The sequence below is a fragment of the Coenobita brevimanus genome, chromosome 109 (assembly GCF_032717465.1).
Source record: "Coenobita brevimanus isolate Jiangsu-jjx chromosome 109, ASM3271746v2, whole genome shotgun sequence".
NCBI classification, from domain to species: domain Eukaryota; kingdom Metazoa; phylum Arthropoda; class Malacostraca; order Decapoda; family Coenobitidae; genus Coenobita; species Coenobita brevimanus.
In genome coordinates, this window is record NC_137062.1 from 31,738,925 (window position 1) to 31,744,707 (window position 5,783).

Here is a 5,783-nt window from a genome sequence, read left to right on the forward strand (position 1 = left end):
GAAACAGTGATGGGAACCCACGAGCATAGCATATTTTGTGTGTATCACAATTAGGTATACTGGGTAAATACATAGTATTTGGAACGACTTAGAGAAAAAGGTGGTGCAGGAGAAAAACATTCATGTGTGTAAAAGTAAACTAGATAAATGTGGATATGGAGACAGGACAACATAAGCATCACTCAATTCCTGTATACTACAAATAGGTAAACACAAATAGGTAAACACACACACAAACACACACACACACACACACACGGGTAGCCGACAGAGACGGACCTCTTCCAGGATCGTGGGGAAATAATCGCTGAATCACCGACGAAAGGAAGCTGAGCCTAATTGTCACTGTGTTAATGACTGCATCAGTGGTGGTCCCGTCGGACAGTAATGAAAAAAAAAAAAAAAACGCTGTTTCGGTCATAAAGAGGACAAGATAAAGTGAAAACAGAAAGTCTCCATATGGTTGAATCATGGAGGAAACGGATGGTGCATTGTTTATGGTCAGTGAGAAAGAATTTGAGGGCTTTTGTGAAGAGGATGTGGGAAAAGGAAGTATTAAGTTGAACCAGACAAGAATAGCAGGTGTAGAGAAAACAGCGGAGAGGAATGACCAGCAGATAAACAAGGTATGGGTAGTAATTAAAGAGGTACAGGAACGGACCACAGAGCAGAAAAACGAGATCAAAAGTTTAAGGAGTACACTGGAAAAAATCTGTACACGTAGTGACGAACAAGAAAGGGAAGTTACTAAATTAAAAGTGAACAATGAATCAGCCTCGAATGAAATAAAACAGCTTAAGAAGGAGAATAAGAGGTTGAAAGAGGAAAGGGACATGATGAAAAGCAAACTAGATGAGTATGAATCCAAATCAAGAATACAGGAAGAGCACATTAAAGAAATCAAGGAGCAACATAAGGGGTGGAAGAAAATTCAGGATGAGGGAAATGTAAATTTGAGAGAGATTATAGACCAACAAAGCAAGGAAAAAGTGGAGAGGGAAGTGGTTAGGGTGTTGAGAAGTAGAGAATCTTTAGTTAGAGATGTAGCAGATAAGAAAAAATGTATAATTATTTCAGGAGTTAAAGAAAAATGTATGACAATAAGATCAGACAGAGAAAGAGAAGAACTGAGTAATGTTAAAGAAATAATATCAATAGTCATGGAGGAAAACAACGAAGCTCAAGAAGAGATTGAAGAGGTGTTTAGGTTGGGAAAGTACGAGGAAGGAGGGGCAAGGCCATTGAAGGTAAAGTTTAAGTCCCAAGCAACAGTTAACGAAATTATCAGTAGAACATGGAAACTATCGGACAAGGAAGGGTTTAAAAATATTTGGATAAGGAGAGATGCAAATGAGGAAGAAATAGCTAAAATAAAGGACTTAGTAAAGGAAGCAAAGGTAAAAAATGAACAGAGAACGGAGGAAGAGAAGACAGTGATTTATTGGAGAGTCATGGATCAGAAATTAAGGAAGTGATACCAGCAGAGAGAAGGAGAAAAGAGGGTATAAAAAACATCAAAAACAATTGGAAGGTGGCATATACTAATGCTGATGGTTTAATATCGGCAAAGCTAGAAATCAACGATTTTTTGAGGGTATATGAACCTGATGTTATGTGATTTGTAGAGACCAAATTAAGAGAAGATATTGATGTTCATATGGGAGATGATAAATACAAACTGTGGAGAAGAAACAGAAAAGAAAAAAACAGGAGGAGGGGTGATGATAGCAGTGAACAACAACATAAATGTAGATACCATGGAAATGGGAAAAGGCAGGGCCGAAGTGATAAATATGAAATTAGAAACTGGAAAGAATAGCAAGAGAGATATGGCAGTAGTGTATGTTCCCCCTAAGACAAGAGCATGGAGTGATGATGAATACCAGGAAATGCTGTCAGACATGGCATGTTATTTACAGAAACTGATTGAGAAAAGCAACAATATAATTTTAATGGGTGACTTCAATTGTAAAGAGGTGAACTGGGAGGAATGGGACCCAGGAGGCGGCAAGGATTCGTGGGGTACTATATTATTAAATATAGCAATGAACAGTGTGATGACGCAATGGGGCAAAGACGAGACACGGTTCCGAGGTGAGGACACACCAGCAAGACTAGACTTACTGTTTACCAAAGAACCCGATGTAATAGAATCCTTGAAATGTCTGTGTCCTATTGGAAAAAGTGATCATGTGGTCATTTAGTTCCAGATGATAACAGGGAACGTGGAGCCAAGAGACGAGCTTTATAGGCAGGGAAGGTACAACTTTGGGAAAGCAAACTTTACAGGAATGAGAAAATTTTTTGAAAATGCAGATTGGAGAAAATTCAGAGAAACAACAGAGATACAGGGAAGTGGGATATTTTTCTAGACCTGTATAATTTGGGAGTGGAAAAATTTGTGCCAAGAGTAAAGGGGAAAAAAAACAGGAAAAAAGAGTGGTTTAATAGAAGGTGTATGATAGCAAAAAAAAGAGAGACACGGCGTGGAACAATTGGAGAAAGAGAGGTAACAACAGAACAAAGGAAGAATATAAAAGAACTAGAAATGTTTACACAAGAATAAGCAGAGAAGAACGGAATTTTGAAAAAGGTATAATAGACAAATGTAAGGATGAACCCAAACTGTTTTATAGATTTGTTAATGGCAAACTGAAACAAAAGGAAGGAATCACCAAACTGAAAGTAGAAGGAGAAGTCTTTAAGGATGTGGCAATGCAAGCAGAAATAATAAACAAACATTTCCAGTCAGTTTTCACTAATGAAAAGGAGTTTGTGGAAGCGGAGGTAGTGACTAGAAATGTAGTGATAAAAGATATAGAAGTGGAAGTACAGGAAGTGTATAAATTACTGGAAACTCAAGATGTAAGGAAAGCCCTAGGACCAGATGGAATCTCTAATTGGGTACTGAAGGAATGCAGAGAACAACTAGCAGATAAGATTCACAGTTTGATTGTGTGTTCTCTGGAAGAGGGGAAAGTGCCTCAAGAATGGAAGATGGCAAATGTGGTACCAATTTATAAGGGAGGAAACAAGGAAGAACCTCTGAATTATAGACCAGTGTCCCTAACCAGCATGGTCACAAAATTGTGCAAAAGAATTCTGAAAGATAGATGGATAAAAGATTTGGAAGAGATGAATATTTTGGCTGATAGTCAGTTTGGATTTAGAAGTGGAAGGTCATGTGTTTCCAACTTGTTGAGTTTTTACTCGAGTGATTGACGTGCTTCAGGAAAGAGAAGGTTGGGTGGATTGTGTGTATTTAGATTTGGAGAAGGCCTTTGACAAGGTACCCCATAAGAGACTAATGTGGAAACTAGAGCATATAGGAGGACTGAAGAGGAACCTCCTAGAATGGATGAGAGACTTTTTGAGAGACAGACAAATGAGGACAGTAATAAAGGATAAGATGTCTGGATGAAGGGAAGTAACAAGTGGAGTCCCACAGGGCTCGGTGTTGGCGCCAGTAATGTTCCTGATTTACGTAAATGATATGGTAGCTCGAGTGAACAGTTATGCAAGTCTGTTTGCTGATGATGCAAAGATCATGAGGAAGGTAGAGGTTGAGAAGAATTGCAAAATGCTGCAGGAGGATCTGGATAGGATACACGAATGGAGCCGGATGTGGGAAATGAAATTCAATACAAAGAAATGTAAAATATTGGAAATGGGTAAAAGTACCAAGAGGCCATCACTGAATTATTTGATGGGTAATGAACCAATCACAAAAGCAAGAGAAGAGAAAGATTTGGGTGTGCTGGTCCAGGACAGTTTGTCACCTGAAAAACACATTAACAAGACAGTTAGAGAGATGTATAAACTCCTGACTAATATAAGAGTAGCTTTTCATTATATGGATGAGGAGATGATGAAAAAATTGGTAGTGGCTATGATTTGCCCCAGGTTGGAATATGCAGCAGTAGTGTGGTCCCCACACAAAAAGAAAGATATTAACAAGATTGAGACAATACAAAGAACAGCAACCAAGATGGTCCCCAGTCTGGAAGATCTGTCGTACAGAGAGAGGCTGGAAAAGCTGGATTGGCCCTCCTTAGAAGAAAGAAGAAAGAGAGGCGATATGATTGCAGTGTTCAGGACCATGATGGGAGTAGATAAAATTGACAAAGAAGATCTGTTTTTATGGGATAAGAGAGTAATAAGAGGACACGGGATGAAACTGAAGAAGCCAAGCTGCTTGAAAGATATCAAGAAATATAGTTTTCCTTATAGATGTATAGACCTGTGGAATAACCTGGACAAAGAGATCGTCCAGTCTAAAAACTTAAACGAGCTTAAAGCTAAATATGACTTATTGAGAAACAGAGACCAGACCCCACGAGTGCAGCTCATTTCCTGTATATCACAATTAGGTAAATACACACACACACACACAAAACGAACAGAGAACGGAGGAAGAGAAGACAGTGTTTTACTGGAGTGTTATGAATCAGAAATTGAGGAAGTGTTGCCAACGGAGAAAAGGAGAGAAGAAGGTATAAAAAAACAACAACAAAAAGTTTGAAAGTGGCATATACTAATGTTGATTGTTTAACATCGGCAAGGTTAGAAATCAACGATTTCTTGAGGGTACATGACCCTGATGTTATGTGCTTTGTGGAGACCAAGTTAAGAGAAGATATTGATATCCATATGGGAGATGGTAAATACAAACTGTGGAGAAGAGGCAGAAAAGAAAAAACGGGACAAGTGATGATAGCAGTGAAGAACAACATACTATAGATGTTGAAACTGTGGAAATCGGAGAGGGTAGGGTTGAAGTGATAAATATGAAATTAGAAACTGGAGAGAATGGCAAGAGAGATGTGGCAGTAGTGTATGTTCCCCCTAAGACGAGAGTATGGAATGATGATGAATATCAGGAGATGTCAGATATAGCTAGTTATCTACAGAAAGTGACTGAGAAAAGCAACAATATAATTTTAATGAGAGACTTTAATTGTAAAGAGGTGAACTGGGAGGAATGGGCCTCAGGAGGCAGAGAGGATTCATGGGGCACTATATTGTTAATATAACAATGAATAATGTCATGAGGCAGTGGGTCAAAGAAGAGACATGATTCCAAGGTGAGAACACACCAGGAAGATTAGATTTACCCCTAACCAAAGAACCCGATGTAACAGAACCTTTGAAATATCTTTGTCCTATAGGAAAAAGTGATCAAGTGGTCACTGAATTCCAGATGATAATAGGTAACATGGTGCCAAGAGACAAGCTTTATAGGCAGGGAAGATACAACTTTGGTAAAGTAAATTTTACAGGATTGGGAAAATTTTTCGGAAATGCATTCATTCATTGCCAGACACCATGTATCCGAAACGGGGTGGCCAAGGGCTTAGAGTTAATTGTTTTACAGGGAGAGGCACTAATCCTCCACCAACCCCACTTGACACGTAGGGATGCCAACAGCATTTGGTGTTCCCAGGCGGTCACCCATCCAAGTACTAACCAGACCCAACGTTGCTTAACTTCGCTGATCAGATGGGAAGCGGTGTACTCAACGTGGTATGGCCGTTGGCTGGTATGGCCGTTGGATAAAAGATTTGGAAGTGCAGATTGGAGAAAATTCACGGAAACAAGAGAAATACAGAGGAAGTGGGATATCTTTCTAGACCTCTATAATTTGGGAGTGGAAAAATGTGTTCCAAGAGTAAAGGGGAAAGAAAACACGAAAAAGGAGTGGTTTAATAGAAGGTGCATGACAGCAAAAAAAGAGAGGGACACAGTGTGGAACAACTGGAAAAAGAGAGGTAATAACAGAACAA

General features: G+C 39.1%; 1 non-coding gene across 1 annotated transcript; it reads right to left on the bottom strand.

Annotated features, from left to right (window-relative positions):
* Positions 1-5,418: 5,418 nt before the first annotated feature.
* LOC145417228 (5S ribosomal RNA) lies at positions 5,419-5,537 on the bottom strand. Its single transcript, XR_013900445.1, has one exon. It is a non-coding gene; the product is annotated as a 5S ribosomal RNA (ribosomal RNA).
* Positions 5,538-5,783: the final 246 nt, after the last annotated feature.